Below are 20,217 nucleotides of genomic sequence, written 5' to 3'. Positions count from 1 at the left end.
GAGATGGTGACAGGGCAGAGGTCAGGAGGCTGCGGGGAGGACACAGGGCCCCAGCTGAGCATCCACTGTGCGATCTATACCACACAGCTATCTTTGCCACACTCGCCTGCCCTCGGGGATTTATCTCACTGCAGATACTGTCCCTGGGCTTGCCAGGCTGGGTCATCCGGGAAACTGAGCAAGTGCTGGAACAGCCCTGTGGATCTGAGGACCAACTAGGAAACCAGAAGAGGAAGCAGAACCCCAAAACTGAGCCATGCAAACAACATGCAAATGGAGATAAACTCCCCAACCCAGATCCAGAGGCCCAGACCTCAGAGCCTTAACCTAAGCAAATCCCCCTGCCTCCCCATCTTGGGGGAGCACAAGCACCCCTGAAAAGTAAGCTCTTTGTGAGCGGTCCCACCGGTGCCCCTAGAGACTGATGCATCATGAAACTGGGATGGCACGGCAGCACCCGTGAGCCATGGCGTCTTTACATTTCCTGACCACCTACTATGTGCCAGGAACAGAGCAGGCATGAGTTCCTGGGTGGAGACATTGACTCCAACAACCATACAAAGGGGAACCCCCCACACCCCGTAGATGACATATGTTATGAAGAGTGGATGGTGCAGGAAGAGGGCCAGCTGGCCAGCCCACACAGTAGGTTGTTTAGGGTCTCCAAAGAGGGGATACCTAGGGTTAAGTGAGGGGAAGAGTATTCCAGAAAGAGGAGATAGTATTGCCAAGGTCTGGGCATACAAATGAGCTTGTCAAGGACCTAGACCCTGGAGCAGGGTGTCAGGACCCTGGGCTTGCCTGGAACACAGCCTGACCTGGAGATCTGAATTAAGAAGTCTCACTATTCATGATCAAGCCCTTCAAACTATGTAGAATCCACTGCCCCTGGACAGATAAGGCAATTTCCTGAGCTTGGCTCCTTTTTCATCCTGGGCTGTGCTGCTACCAGCGAGGCTGAATGACCACGGGTTTAATACATGTGATGAGCGGCTGATCTCAGTGACAGTCCAAACACTAGCCCTGTACATCATGTCTGTCAGCCCGGAGTTGACAGGAGAGCACCTGCCCCAGGACAGCACCTGCCGCTGGAACAGAAGACACCTTCATACAGACAACTTTAGAGACCCAACCTAGCCTTTGTCCTCATAGCTGCTCCCCCATCAATCCTAGGCCAAGTTCTTGAGGAAGATAGGAAGTCACCTCAGGTGGTCCTTTATGGGGTAAGTGGACCATGCCACCAGACAGAAGACTTGGTAAGGTTGAAACAGGTTCAAAAGTCCCCAGAATTCTCATAATTGAGAAAGGCAGGTGTTGGAACTGGCCCCCAACCAGGGTCTACCTGTCCTGGAACACATAACCATGGCATCCTATTAGAGGACCACGACAACTGGTCATGTAGCATAAACACCTAAAGTTCTCATGTGAATGAGGTGTCTAGATACACCCCTGAGTGTTTAGCCAATGAGCTTCCCTTCCTGAGCATTCCCTCCCACAGAAGGTATTTAATGCCTGCTTCACCCCGAGTAAGATGTGTGCATCCACATCCACCATGAATAAAGCAATTTGGACAAGCAGGGCCCATCTCCTTTATCAGGGATCCCCGCAGAGGAGGGGATTAGGGGGAAGGCCATCATTGGAAAGAGCCATGTCTAAACCTCCCAGAGAAGGCCTTCCTTTTTAGCCCCTCTGTACTATTGGAACTCACTTGGAGCCAAACTAGATTCCACCCTGTCCCCAGCTCAGCTGTCCCCATTCTGTGTGGTGCACGAGATCATTCTCAACTCCCCTCAACCCCCAGCCCCCACCCCAGCCCCCACCCCCACCCCCACCCCCTACCTGTGTCTGGGTACACAGGAGATTGAGAGCCACTGTATCCACCCCAGCCCCCACTGTTTCTCACCAGGAAGAATACAGGCTGGGACTCCCTACCACAGGCTGCATTCTGCCTTCCCAGGGTGGAGCGGCAAGCTTCCCTGAGTGCTCTGACTCCCAGTGGCAAGGCAGACACGCAGCCTGCTGCCCAACAGTCCTTTAGTTTCCACAAGAGGAATGTGGAAGCTGGAGGGGATATGGAGCCTGCTCTGGGCCACCAGGAGCCCGGTAGGACTACAGGGAAGTCACACCCATACTGGGGAGCAAGCAGGACTTTCCCTTCTCCCTAGCTGTGGCTGAACCCCAACCCCAAGTTTAGAGTGCTGAATGCCCTACATTCTAAAGTTGTCTGGAGGGTGGCTCAGCAGTTAAGAGCACTCGCTGCTCTTGCAGAGGACCTAATTCCAGTTCCCGGCACCCAGACCAAACAGCTCACAAACACCTGCCACCCCAGTTCCAGGGGATCCAACACTTCTGGTCTCTACGGGCATCTGCATTCACAAAAACATACTCATACATAGACATATAATGTATAATTAAATAAATGTTTAAAGTTCCATAAGGCACTTGGACAGTGCCCGCAACGATCTTGGTGCTGTTTGCACGGACCTGGAACAGCACGGTGTGGACTCATCACCGTAAGACTGCAAAGGGGAAAAGGGTCATTGACCATTCTGGAAGGTGCACATGCCCTCCAAAGGCAAGGGCTTGAGGGATCTGAAGAGAGTGCCTGAGGATATGAGTCTCCTACCCAGGTGAGGCACCACCAAGTCACACAAACTCATCGGGAACATTGGCAGAGAACATTGGCAGAAGGACAGCTCACAAGTCCGCTGTGTGGGTAGCAGGACACTAGGAAGACAGCTGGACTTGAGCCGTTTTGTTAATCTACCTGAGTGGGTCACCATCAGGGTGGGAAAACCCAGCAGTAAGAGGCAGGAGGCTAGACCACCTCTGTGGGACTGTAGTGGGACAGGAGAAGAAGATGGGCAATTAGTGTCACGGGGGAGTAGAATACTTTGTCTGAGTTCACACAGCTAAGAGGTAGTGCCTTAGTTAGAGTTTTACTGCTGTGAACAGACACCAAGACCACGGCAACTCTTCTAAGGACAACATTTAATTGGGGCTGGCTTACAGGTTCAGAGGTTCATTCAGTCCATTATCATCAAGGCAGGAACATGGCAGCAACTAGGCAGGCATGGTGCAGGAGTTGCTGAAGGTTCTACATCTTCATCTGAAGGCTGCTAGCAGAATACTGGCTACTCGGCAGCTAGCATGAGGGCCACAAAGCCCACGCCCACAGTGACACGCCTACTCCAACAGGGCCACACCCTCTAGTAGTGCCACTCCCTGGGCCTAGCATATACACACCATCACAGATAACAAAGCCAGAATGCAAACTCAGGGAGTCAGGGTTCTTAACTCTGCATACATTGTCCCTCAGCAAATCAGATGCAGCTAGAAAAGAAAGAGATGGCTCAGGGGTGAAGAGCACTGACTGCTCTTCCAGAGGTCCTGAGTTCAAATCCCAGCAACCGTATGATGGCTCACAACCATCTGTAATGAGATCTGATGCCCTCTTCTGGTGTGTCTGAAGACAGCTACAGTGTATTTATAATGAATAAATAAATAAATCTTTAAAAAAAAAGAAGAAAAACCATGCATGTCTCTACTCCAAGGGAAACTTAGTTCCTGGTATTTTGCTTACAGAGTTAGCCATTTCTGGTTGCTGGCAATCTTGAGCCCTGATATGTGTGTCTACACCAGCTGCCCAGCCTAGCCTGCCTCTTCCAGAAAATGGACCCCCTTATTATTCAGAAGAGGACACCCAGTATGGTAGTATACTGGGTCCTGCCTCTCCAGCCCAAGGGAATGTGTGAACTGGTTGTTAAGTCGCCCCTCTGCCCAACCCCAGAAATGATGGACAAGCTGGTCTTGCTGGGAGGCCAGTGTGAGTCCCTTTTGCCTTACACTGTCATGACTCAAATGTGAGACAGGAATGAGCCTTTTCAGGCATCATAGTTTCTTCCGCCATGCCCTTGTCCTTACAAGTATCAGAGTCCAGTATCCTGGTCTGCTGCTAGCAGCCTTCCCCCAGTGTCAATAGCAGACTTCCCCAGTGCCCGCTGATCCATGACTTCCTCACCCTTCTTCCTGTGGACTCCTCGGTGCTGCCTGGTTCTAAGGAGACAACCAAGGTCTTCTCTTTGGCAGAGCCAGATACCCTCCGAGCCCAGGGCAGAGTTTCTGATACTCTGGCTCCCTGGAATATTGCAGTCATCTAGATGTTGGTCCAGGCTCTTAAGAGTTAGGACCTGGGGCTGGAGAGGTGGCTCAGTGGTTACCAGCACTGACTTTCCAAAGGACCAGATTTCAATTCCCAACTCTCACATGTGGCTCATGACCATCTGTGTCTCTAGTTCCATGGATCCAACAACCTCTTCTAGCCTTCCTGGGCAACCAGCATGCACGTGGTATACAGACAGATAGACATGCAGACAAAACACCCATAAACATGCAAATAAATAGATGACTTTTTTAAAGTTAGAGTCTCCTGAATGCTTGGCCCAGGGACCTGAGGGAAGCAGCAGAGGTCCAGTGGATGAGCTCCTTGGTGAACTACAGAGATGACAGTAGGGGTGGGCTCATTCGGAGCCTCCACGCCTGTCCCTGCATGCAGCTTATTTTGGCCCGATGACTCAGTGACATCTGCCATTCCTTATGACTTGTGGGCAGAACCCCGTTGGCTCTGGGGAAGGGATGACAGAAGACAGTGGGGTGATACCTTTTTCAAAAGCTCGGGAAGCAAGGCCTGCTTTGTTCAGTATCCGATGCCCAATCCTGGGTTCCCCTCATTAAGAGGAGCCCCCGTTGTAAAATTCCAGGGGCTGCCAGGCAGGATCCCCTGATGGGCAGTGCCGAAACATTAAATAATGGCTACTTCCTTTTCAAGTTCCTCTTCTGAGCCAGTGCTGACCTTCCTGAGGACCCCGAGGAGAGTAGGAAGGCTTACCATCAGAGACAGTGGAAGTCTGAGTCCAGACACACTTGCTCGGATGAGGGCTCCCACCCTCCTGACGGTAGTGAGTCACCTCAGCTCTTTTCTCTGAGTTATTTTTGAATTACTTTTCTAATTTCTCCTAGAGTTACTGGAACAGAATCTCAAATGTCTATTTTACGAACTCTGGTTTTCTGACATCATTCCCTCTGATCAAAAGTTCAAAATGTATTGGCGAGGATAGGAATTTTCCCATGTCATTTTTGCAATGATTTCTGAACGGGGGGGGGGGTGTCATACGCCCTCACTCCATGTTGGGTCACTACATGACCTAAAGCACAGATACAGGTTTGCATTAAACATTCAGACTAGCTGCTGAAGTAATTGTCTGGGGCACTTACATTAGGCATAGTTACTATGGTGACAGCATTGTGTGTACAGTGGCCGAAAGGCTGGCTTCTCTCACTGCTCTCCATTGGTTGGCTTTGTATTCTGAAATTCTCGGTTTCAGTTCATTTCTTGCTCAGCTGGGTATTCTGAATAATTGCAGGCTGAGTGTGTGGCTAAGGTACAAGACCTTATAACTCATATGTCTTTCAAGAACTACAGCCCTGTCGGTGGTAGAGCTGGTGGCTTTTATCCTGGCCCCTTCTCAATATGTTATAGAAACCGCGGTTAATAACAAAAAAATACGGCTGTAACAATGAAAAGAATTAGAGAGTGTTGTTGGATAAAAATTGACATAGAAATTAATATTTCTCAATTCTTAATCCTTAAGATATGTTCTAGGGAAAAGGCCCCACTTGTAACAGCATCAAGAGAAACGAATAATAAACTTTTAAAATTAGCAATTTTTATGTATAAAACTTTTTGTTTTGGTTCTTTTTTTCGGAGCTGGGGACCGAACCCAGGGCCTTCCGCTTCCTAGGCAAGCGCTCTACCACTGAGCTAAATCCCCAACCCCATGAATAAAACTTTTGAGAGACAGAAAAGATGAGAGCAAATGGAAACACACGCCCTCTCATTGTGCAGAAAGATCCAGAATTATATATAAGCAACACGGAAAGAATCACAAGCCTAAACATGAATTATTAAAATTTCAAAATTCATGGACATGGGGAAGAAGCTCCATCACACTGGATTTGTAGATGGCTTTGGGGCAATAACACTTGTGGCTGTGGCTGGGATAAAACCCCGTGACCAAGGCAACACTGAAGGAAGAGCTTACTTGAGCATATAGTTCCAGAGGGTTAGAGCCTGGAATTGAGGGGATGGCATGGCAGCAAGTGACAGGCACGGTAGCTGGAGAAGGAAGCCGAGAGACCACATTTTAACCACAAGCAGCAAGCACAGAGTGCAAACTAGAAGCAGGGGAGGCTCTTTGCTATCATCACCATCATCATCATCATCATCATCATCATCATCATCATCATCATCATCATCATCTCAAATCCTGGTGACATAAATCCACTCTCAGGGCTGCACAACCTAAATCCCCCCAAACAATGCTATAAACCAGGAACCAAGTATTCAAAAGCCCAAGACTATGGAGACATGTCTCATTCAAAGCACCACACACAGAAAAATCCAGGCCACAAAAGAAAAACCTGGACAAATTAGTTCTCAGAGCCAAAACTAAATTAGATCTAAGAGCCCAAACTCTGCATCAAAGGCTCCAGCCCACAGAACAGAAGACTCGCCTATAATTTGGGTGATAAGGGACTAATATCAGATAGGCAAAGAACTATGACTCACCCCATCACCATCACCGCCCTTCATTCCAAACAGACAAAGGATCTGAATAAATACTTCCCCAGATAAATATGCAGGTGGCTAATAAGTACTTGAAAGCTGTTTTTCAGTGCCAACGAGATGGCTCAGTAGGTAAAAGGCGGAAGGCACACAAACAGGTAACCTCGGTTCAATTCCTAGAACCTACCCGAAGTAGGAGAAAACAGACTACACAACATTGTCTTCTGACCTCCACACACCAGCCTTGGTAAGCGGACCCCACACATATACACAGAAACACTCGTAGTAATAGGATCCTTTTCACTACTCATCACCATGGAGATGCAAATCAAAAAGGGGCCACTCCCATTAGTATGGCTACTATTAGAGAAAAAAACAACAAAGTAAATGTTAGGCTGTGAAGAAGTCAGAGCCGGATGTACTGCTGCCTGGGCATGTGAAACAAGGTAGCAGCTGCGGAAGGACAAGGTGCTTCCTCAAAGGATAAACAGCAAGATCCTGCCACTCCCCTTCAGGATAGATGCTCAAAGTAACTGAAAAAAAGGTCATGAGTGTCCATGTTCACAGAGGCATTGGATACAGTGGCCAAAGACTAGAAGTAACCCAAGTGTCCATGGAGAGTTGAATGGACAAACAAGATATGGGGTGTGTTTGTGCATACGTGCATACTTGCGTGTGTGCATGCATGTGTGTGTGCATGTGTGATTCAGTCTCTCAAAGGAAGGACATTCGGACACACAGCACAATGCAGATGAGCCTTGAGCATCTTAGGCTGGGTGCAATAAGCTGGTTTCAAATAGACGAAAGCATGACTGCACTTGGGTGAGGTACCTAGAGCTGTCAAAGGAATAGGAAGTTGACTATGGTTGCCAAGGGCTGAGGGAAGGAGATAGGAAGTGGTTAAATGGGTACAGATACCTAAGATGAAAACGAGTTCTGGAGACCAACTGCACTACTGGGTGAATGGACTAAAGACTACTGAACAGGGGTGAGGTGTGGCTCGCCTGGTAAAGTGCTGTGACCCTCAATACCACATAAAGAGGCGAGAAAGAACACAAGTGCAACTCTGGCTTTCAGAAAGTCGAGGCAGGAGGATCACAAGTGCAGAGGCATCCTCAGTTACACATCCAGTTGGAAGCCAGTTTTGGGGATACTATCATTTAAAAATGATTTTTAAGGCTATTGAATGATTCATCCAAACATGATTAAGATGGTGTGTTATATGGTATGTGCATTTTACCACAAGTAATTAATGGATGTGATATTACACAGAAATGTCAATTCTCCATGAGTTTCAGTCTAGAGTAGTGGTTCTCAACCTTTCTAATGCTGCGACCCTCTAATATTGATACCCTTGTATTGAAGTGACTCCTAACTGTAAAATTAGTTTCAGTGCTACTTTGTATTTGTCTTACTGTTGTGAATCATAACATCAATGTCTGTGTTTTCTGATGGTCTTAGGGGATCCCTGCAAAAGGGTCATTGAACTCCCTCCGGGGGTCAGGACCCACAGGTTGAGAAGCACTAGTCTAGCAAGTAGGCGGGAAGAAAGAGGAAGACAGGGAGGAGCAGGGAAGGAGGAAGGCGGGCAGACGGCAGGCGGGCTGGCACTACGGAGTGTCTTTTCGGTCTCATACTGTGCTAGGCAGCTCCGGTTGCTGATTCCATCTAATGACCTCAATCTCCTGAAGTGGTTACCCACAATTCCTGGGGCCCAAGCAGGTTAAGCCATTCATGTTTCTATCATCACAGGTCCTATGGCCTGAGCTGGAAGCTGATGTCCTTCCTCCACGCTGTTCATGGGAAGTCAGTCCCACCCTTTTCTCTGCAGGCAAAGGTCTGCATCCTTGGCGTGTGCGTGCGTGCGTGGGTGTGTGGAGAGAAAGAGAGAGAGAGAGAGAGAGAGAGAGAGAAAGACAGAGAAACAGAGAGAGAGACAGAGACAGACAGACAGAGACAGAGAGACAGAGACAGAGACAGAGAGAGACAGAGACAGAGAGACAGAGACAGAGAGACAGAGACAGAGAGACAGAGACAGAGAGACACAGAGAGACAGAGAGAGAGACAGAGAGACAGAGAGAGACAGAGAGACAGAGAGAGACACAGAGAGACAGAGAGAGACAGAGAGAGAGACAGAGAGAGACACAGAGAGAGAGAGATCAGAGAACAACTTGCGAGAGTCAGGTCTCCCTTCTGCCACGTGGAATCAGACTTGGCATCAGGTTCCCTGGCCCACTCAGCCATCTCTCTGGTCCAGTTTGTAGAACATTTTATGAATCAGCAGACGCTGATTTCAGAGTCCTGTTTAGCCCAGTCTAGAACTCTCCAGAGCACTGAGGGACCATTTATTACTATAATATTAAAAATTCAGAAACTGATGCTATCTTTCCAAATGCACAGAGAAGGGGGAATACATATTTCTATAAATACAGGAAAATGGGTACATCTATGCAGACTCTCCGAACTGAAAGCCACATACCACGGGGAAACACACATATAATTTGAAATGATAAAAATTAATTTAAAAAGATCTCAATAGACGTTGGGTAGAGTTGGAATTACGGCTGACTAAGTTTAGGTGCCCAAGGGAATAGGCGCATTTATGGGGTGTTTGATCCCCTTTGTGTTCTCCCTTCATCAAGGCTGGTGGGGTACATTTGCTGAGATGAGCTTAGCAGGAAGAGGACTTGGGGGTGACAAAGGAAAGTTCTGCTTTGTTCAGCTGCACCCTCTCCTGACCCCAGAGAGAATCGCTTATCTACACTTGGGGATTCACAGATTAGTGGCCAGTGAAGAGAGGGATTAAGTTAAGACAGAAGTGAAGACCCTGGAGCTCATGGTATCAAGGAGGGTTCTATGATCACAGAGCACGAAAACCCAACAGACTAAGCTGCGAGAAGGAAGGCAGGTGACAGCCTTTCGGAGTTTTTGAACTGTTTGGAACACTCGTAAGCTGCAGAGTTTCTTTTTTTCTGGTTTATCTAGCAGAATATCTTTATCTAGTTTCTGGGAATTGTGGCCAAAAGAATCTTGAGATTTTTCCAGTTTTTCTTTTATTAAAACACTCAGTGACTGGCTCTATAGCTCAGGGGTTAGAGCACTGGTTTTGTAAACCAGAGGTTGTGAGTTCAAATCTCACTGGGGCCTACGAGTTACTTTTGGGGACTGGAGAGATGGCTCAGAGGTTAAGAACACTGACTGCTCTTCCAGAGGTCCTGAGTTCAAATCCCAGCAACCACATGGTGGCTCACAACCATCTGTAATGGGATCTGATGCCCTCTTCTGGTGTGTCTGAAGACAGCAATAGTGTATTCACATACATAAAATAAATAAAAAATTTTTTAATTCTTTTTTTCGGAGCTGGGGACCGAACCCAGGGCCTTGCGCTTGCTAGGCAAGTGCTCTACCACTGAGCTAAATCCCCAACCCCAAACATTTTTTAAAAAAAGTAAAAACATTCAGATTTTGCCAGGCATGATGGTATATGCTTTTGATTCCAGAACTTAGGAAGCAGAGGCAGGCAGATATCCATATGTTTAAGGCCAGGGAGACTAGAATAACCAGTGCTACATAGGGAGGCTCTGTTTCAAATATTCCATATAAACAAAATCACATGCCAACATGCTAATGACAACTATCCCCAATCCAAGAGGAAAATTAGATTCATCTCTAAACATTTTATAATAATTGATATTTTATACTTTGGTTTTGTTTTGAGACAATGGTTCAGCTAGCCTAGGCTGGCTTCATAAACTCATATGCAGTCAAGAATGACCATGAACTTTTATTCTCCCTGACTCTACCTCAACAGGACTGGGAGTGCAGCCATATACCATCACGCCTGATTTGTGGGGTGCTGGGGATCTAAGCTAGGGCTTTGTGCATGCTAGGCAAGCCCTGTGCAGCTGGGCTACCGGACTCCTACATCTTGCTTTTAATCACACAAAGAACAGGTGTTACCTCTATAAAATTGTTTCATTTTTGTGTTCTTCCCATACAGCGCACCTGCCCATGCCAGACAGTGTAAGTACCTAAGGGACTCTGGAGGGTAGAGGGAGGCAGAGCAGGAAGGACTTTGGGACACAGAAGGACAGGAGCACACAGCAGCAGGTTCCCTGGGTCTTCTTCCTGCTTGCATAGTCTCAATAGTGAAGAACTAGCAGCCTAGATAATCGGTGCATACAGATGGGAAAGCTGGCTTTTTCCCCAGGACAAGGAATGGAGCAGCTTAACAAGACAGGCAGCCTTCAAGCCACAGAGTCCCTGTTCCACCTGAGCTCCACACAGAAAGTGTAACATCACTGCCACCAGGGATGGCCAGGGCAAAGGGAATGCTTCCCCTCTGCCATCTACAGAGAGGCGCCCCAGACCCCTGCCAGGGGACTGAGAAAACCAGAAGAAAGCCGTGCCTTTCACTCTCACAGTGGTCAAGAGCCTCTCCCATCCCATGATGCCAGTAGGCAGTGGAACCTTGCTTCCATCCTAGACAGTAAGCATCCCCATCCCACAACAGGTGGTGTTAAGAGAAGTCTAGTGCAGAGTCTAGACTCTCATTGGTAACTTGCAGTAGTGAGGTTATCCTTTCTCCCACCACCATGGTAACGCTGGAGCAGTAATGATGCACTCCTTCCAGCCAGAGAGGAATAGGTGGCAGCCTAATAGAAGGCTGGACCCCCTCTCTACCCATTAGTAACAAGGGCCCTCCCCAGTGTCAGCGAGGTTAAGGATGGAACCAGGACTCCACCCGCATCCAGCAGTAATGAGGCAAGGATCCTCATTTCCCCGCTGGAGATGTGTCAGAAAAGGCAGCTAAAACGTAAGATTGAAATAAGATTCCGATCCTCATAACTCCCACAATATCCACAATGACCGTGTTTCAATAAAGAGAAGAACCTGTCATGGGGCTGAGGAGATGGCTGGGTTTGTGCATAAGTCTTTGGACTTGAGTTTAGATCCCAGCACCCATGCAGAAGGCTGGGTGCGGTGGGGCATATTTATAACTGGAACAGAGGACTAGACCATGGGATGGAGTGGAGATAAAGCCATGAAGCTCACTGGACAGCCAAACTAGATGAGTCAATTAGTTTCAAATTCAGTAAGAGACTGTTTCAACAACAACAACAACAATAACAACAACAACAACAACCAAAGTGGAAGGAAATTGAAAAGCCACCTAGAGGGGCTGGGGATTTAGCTCAGTGGTAGAGCGCTTGCCTAGGAAGCGCAAGGCCCTGGGTTCGGTCCCCAGCTCCGAAAAAAAGAAACAAACAACAACAACAAAAAAGAGTGCTTCCTGATCTTTCAGGGAGACCCAACTTCTGGTCCCAGTACCACATCGAGCAATTTACGACTACCTATAACTCCAGCTCCAGGGAGTCTGACTCTCTTTGGCCCTCACAGGCCTCTATACCCGTGTTCAGAAACCCATGCACAGACACACAGTTAAAATATGAAATAAGAAATTTTAAAAGTCAATAGAGGACACTACTAGGATGAGAGATGTCAAAATTTTAAAACAGCCGGGGGAAACGCTTCACTAGGCAATTATAAACTCCCTAAGCACAAAAGAAGGAAGGGGAGGGATGAAGGAAGGGAGGGAGGGAGGGAAGGAGAGAGGGGGGAGGGAGGGAGGGAGGGAGGGAGGGAAGGAGGGAGGGGGAGGGAGGGAGGGAGGGAGGGAAGGAGGGAAGGGTAAATGAAGAAAAAGGAGATAATAGTATTACTAAATGAGTGTGTTACAAATAAACAAAACCCCTCAATGTGTGGACTCAACCACAGAATAGAGGACAGAGCAGGAGAAACACAAATTTAAACTTTGTTCAACTTTGAACAACTCTTTGCTGGATATCTTGGCAGAAACACATCCCAAATCCGTGGCAGCCCAGTGTCTCCAGCCGCCGCATACTCTCTTACATTAAATCTGCACAAGAAAGAGCACACAACACAATAACCTCTGACCCAATTGATAAGATATAATTGCCCACCTAGACATACAAAGCCCTGTACACATCCATCCCTTAAGAACATTCATAACAACCTGTAAAGGTGCAGCGTGGAGTCTTAACATCGGCTTCCATGTTCTCTCCACGGCTACTCTGCTGTCTCCTCCTTGAACCTATTGATGACGACGGAGACAAAAACAGACTGAAGAGGAGTCTGAAGGAAGACCTACTCTCTGCATCAATGGGGTCCCAGTAGAAAACGCGGAAGAGGAGAGGCGTGGGGGAGTACTGTGAAGGGGGCAGACTGGAGATGGCTCATAAGAGCTCTTGCTGCTCTCACAGAGGATCTGGGCTCGGTTCTTAGCACCCACTTCAGGCGGCTCATACCTCAACTCCAGTTTCAGGGATCTGATGCCTTCTTTTGTCCTCTGCACACACCAGGCACACATACTGTGCACATATATTACATGCAGGCTAACATTCACACGTGTAAAATAAAATGAATAAATCTTTTTTAAAAGTTGATAAACTGGAGTTTATAATTTTTTCAGCTTCTAGTCTTTGAGATTATAAAGTAAGCAAAAAAAAAGCCATAAACTAAAAGAAAATATTACACACGCACATGCACATCCACACACATCACACACCACACACACACACATACACACACATACACATACCACATACATACACATACACCACACCACACACACAAACACACACCACACACCACACACACACACACACACACATATACCACATACATACACACACACCACACCATACCACACACACACACACACATACACATACCACATACATACACATACACCACACCACACACACACACACCACACACACACACACACACACATATACCACATACATACACACACACCACACCATACCACACACACACACACACACATATACCACATACATACACACACACCACACCATACCACACACACACACACACACACACACACACACACACACACACACACACACAAATGATTCCTATTCCGGAAGTGAACAAGTGCTTAATAAAAGATATATGTGGCCAATAAACACATTAAAATATTGTCAGAACAGTTAGTCATCAACAAACGCACATTTAAAACCACAATGAAGCAATCAGACACTAGAACATCTAAAATAGAGAATAGCAGTAGCAAGTTGATGAGGATATGGAGCAGTCACACATTGCTGATGGAGTTGTGAAATGGTAGAAAGTTGAAAAACAGTTTGGCAATTTCACAAAATTAAACAATCACCCAGCCTTTGACCTAATTAGTTTGTGCTTTCCCAAAAAGAGAAGTGAAACCTTATGTTGACAAGAGACTTGGGCAATACTGTTCATAGAAAGTTTTATTCAAAATAAACTCCCACCGGCACCACCCTGATCTATCAACAGAAGGATGATTTGCTATTATGCAATGGCTATAATACAATGTATCATTACTGAGCCATACACCGAAGAGGAGAGACTCATGAATACATGTAATGACATGGGTGAAACCCCAAAACATGGTGTGTGAAGAAAGGTAATTAAAAAATGCAGGTAGGGGTTGGGGATTTAGGTCAGTGGTAGGGCGCTTGCCTAGCAAGCACAAGGCCCTGGGTTCGGTCCCCAGCTCCAAAAAAAAAAAGAAATGGAAAACAAAACAAAACAAAACAAAAAACGCAGGTGCAAGAAGTTTGAAAACAGACAAAACGAATTAGTAGAGAAATAACTCAAGATGGCGGTCACCTGGAAGCTAACAGAGAAGGTAGTCCAGGAATGGGCATGAGGGAATGTTCACAGGCTGACGCTTCAAACCTCGGGGCTTGGGGCACCCAAATGGAATCCCAAAACCAGCAGAACTGTATAGATATCAAGGGCTTGCTCCCAGGCTGGCGTCGAACTCCCGACTTCCCTCTTTCTGCAGCTTGCACTCTTCTGTCTTGTTTAAGGTTCATATCCTTATTTAGTTGTTTTTTATTTTTATTTTTGTGTATGGGTGTTTTGTCTGCGTTTATGTCTGTGTACCACTTGTGTCCGGTGCCAGAGAAGGCCAGAAGAGGGCATCAAGTCTCTTGGAACTGGAGTTTACAGCCGGCTGTGGGTCCTTGGAACTGAACCAAAGGCCTCCAAAAGGGGGGGCCAGAGCTCCTAACTGCTGAGTCATCTCTCAGCCATATCTTTTTAAAAATTACGCTTATGTGTGTGTTATATGGGTGTGGGTAGATCCACAGTGCACGTGAGGAGATCAGAGGACAACTAACAACAGTCACTTCTCTCCCTGTACCCTGTGAGTCCCCAGGTTGAACTCAGGGGCTCAGGTTTGGTGACAAGTGTCATCACCCACTCAGCTACCTTACTGACTCTCAGCTTACTTCTTTAAGGGAGGTCTTCTGACCCCGCTCCCCCCGCCCTCTGCTGCTCTCAAGACCATTACCCACAATATTCACAGCCTCTCTGCTTCCCCAGTGACTACATTACAATGGACTCTTCCCATTTCTGGCCCCACGGGGCCTGTCCACCATGTTAATGGTTCTGACCTGGTGTGGGGCCTGGACCGAGTCTCCTTGTACAATGAGTGTACAAACCAAAGCTCCACCCAAATTCGTACCCGGGAGCACATGAGCAATAGGGGATATTCCTCAGGCCTGAGGGGAAATCACACTGACTACAACACCCCAGTGACTCAGGCTGCAGAGCTGTTGATTAGGTCAGTTCTGGACACCCACGGTTCCTCCTTTTTTTCCCCCTCAGCTAAAGGCCAAAGAAAGAGGTTCAGGTCAGAACCCAAAATTCCTAAGAACCACCCTTAAGACCGGAGCATGAAAACAGGACCTATTCTTGGCCCTGTCCCTTAGTCTCCTCCCCACACTAAGAGAGCAGCCACCATGGTGAGACTAGAGAACAACTCTAAACGCCTAGACGCCCCCGCCAGGATGTGTGGGGGATTCCACTTGATATTATTTAAATTCTTTTTTCTCTTTTCCTTTTAAAATAAAATAAAACGATTCTTCTTTTAAAGAGCTGTTTCTTTTTAATGCGCGTATGAGTGTTTGCCCACATTGTACATACGCTCACCAACCTACACTAACTGTATCTGCTTCATCAGTCGGGCGGTAACTTCCTCCACCACTTCAGGTTAGATGGTGCCCCAGGTGTTGATCTGACAGAATCCACTTCCCCCTGGCCACATAGGCCTCTGTGACCTCTGCTTGGGAAAGCCTGCCACGAGGGCTTCCTAGCAAAGGCACCTGGTTTGAGCCAGCTAGTCAAATGGTGAAATGTGCCCCTCGCTCTGGTAATCACACGGTCTGTTGCCTGTTGTATCATAGTAATTTAGCTCACAAATGTGTCAATGCTGCCATTGCTACCACTGAGACCAAGCTCTACTTCCAGCTAGTGGATTGGTACCCACCAGCTGTATGTAAGGTTGATATTACCAGTCTCCCACTGTGGTATTTGATGGAGATCTGGCAAAGTTAGGGCAAGCTGTGTGGGTAAGCTAAGCTGGACCACAAGTTTGATTTGACATGAAGTTCGGTAAATGGTATGCGGCTCTGATAACTGTCACTAAACAGTTTTGAATTCTAACTAGCTGTAACCCAGAATCTTCTGGAAGACTCAACTGAGGGACTGCCTAGATTAGGTTGGCCTCAAGGCATGTCTTTTGGGGAGGTTAACTTGATTGTTCATTGATGTAGGAAGACAGAGCCCATTGTGAATAGCACCATTACTTAGGCTGGGGGTCTTGAGCTAGAGAAGACCAAGCAGAGGACTGGAATCGGGAACTATAAGCCAAATTAAACCCTCTCTTTCCTAAGTTTCTGTTGGTCGGTGTATTTTATCACAGAAACAGAGATGGAGCTGGGGCTGTAGGCAAGGGATAGGAGACTTTTCTGAGGTCCATGAAGACTCAGCTGCCCTAGAGGAAGACAGTGAGGGTGTTTGGTGGTGGATTCTGTTGGAAGAGCATTCTTTTCAACCCTGCAGTATCGCACTCCCAGAGGCTGCTTCAACAGCAGCTGAAAGATGGGTGGGCTGTGGCTATGTCTCCCTTCCTCATGTGCATCTGTAAGGTTCTATCAACATGCCTCAAAATGAAGGCCTTATAAAACAAAGTCAATAAACCTTCATTACCAGATCCTAAGCCGTCGGGACTTGCTTCTGTGTTAGCCAGAATTTTTATTCTCTATGTTGCTTTGTACTTTACTTTTAGGATTATGATTCAGTTAGAATAATTTTTACATAATTTTGCGTGTGTATGTGTGTGTGTGTGCATGAGAGAGAGAGAGAGAGAGAGGGAGAGAGAGACAGAGACAGAGACACAGAGACACACAGAGAGACACACAGAGAGAGACACAGAGACACCGAGAGACAGAGACAGAGACAGAGAAAGACACAGAGAGACAGAGAGCAAGCACATCATGTGTGTGCAGGCCCGATGAGGGGGTCAGATTCCCTGGAGCTGGAGTTACAGGCTGTTGTAAACATTCTAGTATGGATACTGGGAACTGAACTTGGGTCTTCTGGAAAAGCATCAAGTACTTTTGACCACTGAGTCATCTCTCCAACCCCTAAGAAGTTTTCTATGCGAAAAATAGAGTTTGTGTGTGCTAGGCCTCCTTTGTTGAAAAGACGTCCTGTCTACACTCCGTTGTCGGAGATGAGTTGATTGCATACTTGTGAGGATCTGACTCTAGGCTCTCGTCTGCTCTCCTGGTCCACTTGTCTATTTCTCCTCAATCTGCCATAGCACAACGCTATGTCTTGAAGTTCACAGTGGCAGCCCTCTGACTCTGTTCTCCCTCAATACTGCGTTCTCTACTTTAGGCCTTTTCCTTTCCACATAAACTTTAGAATAAACTGGTCCATATCTGCAAAGTAACGTTGTAGTTTTGTTTGGATTGCACTGATGACATAAATCAACTGTGGAAAAATGGATACCCTAACCATAGTGAGGTCTCCTATCCATGGGCATGAAATATTCTCTACTTATTTATCTTTTCTTAGATTTCTTTCATTGGTTTTGGGGTTTCCACATATAGCTCTTACAGTATTTCATTCCAGATTGGATTCTGCCTAACTACTTCATTTTTGATGTCTATGTAGATGGTACTGAGAGGTCTTTTTTTTTAAACTTCAAATTCCAACAATTCATTGCTGATCTATATAGGGATGCAATTGACTTTTACATATAATCAATCCTCCAACCTTGCTATAACTGTCTGTTGGGTCAAGAAACTTTGATATTTGATATTTGATATTTGATATTGATTTTTTTAAAGATTTGTTTATTTAATGTATGAATACACTGTCACTGTCTTCAGACACACCAGAAGAGGGCATTGGATCCCATTGCAGATGGTTGTGAGCCACCATGTGGTTGCTGGGAATTGAACTCAGGACCTTTGGAAGAGCAGCCAGTGCTCTTAACCACTGAGCAATCTCTCCAGCCCTGCTGTGGATTCTTTAGGATAGACAACACTCTCATCCACAATGAGACCGGTTTCGTGACTTCCTTCCCTTTCTGTAGATGCCGTATTTCCTTTCCTTGGTTTTTGCATTAGCTAAGACTTCTAGTATGAACTTGAGTAGGAGGAGAAAGCGAGCATCTTTAAGCTTGTCCCTGACCTTAGTAAGGAAGTGTCTGGTTTCTTGACGTTAAGCATGATGCTACATTCTTTGTAAACATGTTTTCTCTGGTTGAAGACATGACTCCCTAATCTTAGTGTGCTGTGTGAAGTTTTGCTGTGCCTGGATGCAAGACTTTGTCAAAACTTATTTTTCCAAATGTATTGATGTGACTATGATTGTTCTTAGCCTGTGGAAGCCATGGGCTGCACCAGTTGACTTTCAAATGCTGACTAAACACCATGCACCTGAAATAAATCCCTCACGGTCTACAGTGTCTCTGGCTGTGGTGAGAGTTCTTATATGCATTGTTGAATTAGGATTGCCCACCAATTGTTGAAGATTTTTGTATCCATGGGCATGGGGAATACCGGTCTATATCTGTGGATCCTATTTCTCTCTTTTTAAGACAGCCAGGCAGCCAAGATTAACCCTGAACTCCTAATCCTCCTGCCTCTAGCTCCTGAGTGCTGGAATTACGAGGGCCTGTGCCACCGTATTCATGTCACGTGGTGCTGAGGACTGAACCCAGGTCTTCTTGCACTCTGAGAAAGCACTGTACCAACTGAGCCTCCTCCCCAGGCCATGACTGCTTTCCTATTTGTTAGCCTTGAGTAATTGGAACTTGGAGTTAAACTACAATCTGCTGGCTTAAGCACTTCTTTCTGATTTGAGCATTGGTGTAATGCTGACCTCAGAGCATGAGTTAAGGCTGGGCATGGTGGTGTACAGTTTTGATCTCAGCACTTGAGAGGCAGAGGTAGCTGGATCCCTGTGAATCCCAGGACAGCTTTGTCTACCTGGTGAGCTCCAGGCCTGCCTGGTCTACAGAGTGAGCTTCAGGCCAGCCTGGTCTACACAGTGAGACCCTTTAAAAGTGAGTTAAGGAACACTCTGCCATCTTCTATATTCTGGAGTAGATTTTAGTATCCTATTAGCATTTTCTCCTTAAGTATTTATTAGAATGTCTCCTTAAGAATTTATCAGAATCATGCGGGTCTGATATTGTTCATTGTGGAAGGTGGCCAATTAGTGATTCTCTTTGTTTAACTGACAGAAGGCTCTTCAGACAGTTAAGTTCTCCCTCTGTGAGTTTCAGTAGAAATAAGGACCCACCCATTCCACCCAAATTGTCCAGTCTGTGGGTGAAAGAGGCCCATATTTCTTATAGCCTTTCACTGTCAGTGAAGTTGGTGCAGAATTTTGCTTTTCATCGAAATGTAATTCACATAAATTCATCACTATAAAGTGTGCACTCTGGTGTTTAGAAAACAGTCAGTATGTTACATAATCATCACCACCTCTGCCGGTGCTTGCCCATCTCCATCATGAAGTAGGAACCCTGTGCCTACCTCCCTGTCCTTGGCAACCAGGAATCCACTTCTATCTTTGTGGACATTCTGTACAAACAGGATCATGTGACATGTGCTCTTTTGCATTTGGTTTTTCTCACCGTGTTTTCTAGGACCACGTGTTTTATCATGTGGGCATGCCCTAAGTATTTCTTCAATAACTATACTCATGTGCCAAAATTCAGACCCGGGAAATACCTAAGACTCCAGCAGAGCAAAAAAAAAAAAAGATGAAAAGCACTATTGAGGTAAGACCCCAGCGTGCCCCTCCACATGAACAGAAAGGAACCGAGCCTAGCGATTCTTCTGTGACAGAGAAGAGTCATACTTGACTCTCCTAGGCTTAAATAAGCCGCTGCTGTAGCCACAGGCCTCCTGCTTCTGACGGAGCCTCTCTCCAGCCTGGAGCCTCCCTAGGAAGGCACTTGTACACAGAACAATCCTTTGGAGTGTTATCCATCTCCATTTGACATGTGAGAAACACGGATCTGAGAGAGTAAGTCATTTTCTCAAGACCTGTAACCAGTGAGAGCCCAGATGAGAACTTCAGGATTACCCACTGCCTAAAATCTCCTCAAACTGTCAGGGAATGCTTAGAATTCTTGTGCTAACTGCTCCCGTAATGTGTGCTCTCTAGTAATAAGCACATCTTATCTTTTTTGT

General features: G+C 46.5%; 1 protein-coding gene and 1 non-coding gene across 4 annotated transcripts in view; one reads left to right on the top strand and one right to left on the bottom strand.

Annotated features, from left to right (window-relative positions):
- Positions 1–20,217, bottom strand: part of Pik3r5 (phosphoinositide-3-kinase, regulatory subunit 5) — a 67,977-nt gene that overhangs the window by 22,600 nt on the left and 25,160 nt on the right.
- On the top strand, positions 9,700–9,772 carry Trnat-ugu2 (transfer RNA threonine (anticodon UGU) 2). The gene has a single exon. It is a non-coding gene; the product is annotated as a tRNA-Thr (tRNA).

This window comes from Rattus norvegicus, chromosome 10 (assembly GCF_021556685.1).
Source record: "Rattus norvegicus strain SHRSP/BbbUtx chromosome 10, alternate assembly SHRSP_T2T, whole genome shotgun sequence".
Classification (NCBI taxonomy): Eukaryota; Metazoa; Chordata; class Mammalia; order Rodentia; family Muridae; genus Rattus; species Rattus norvegicus.
The sequence above is the reverse complement of the archived record's forward strand: the minus strand, read 5'-3'. Positions and strand labels throughout refer to the sequence as shown.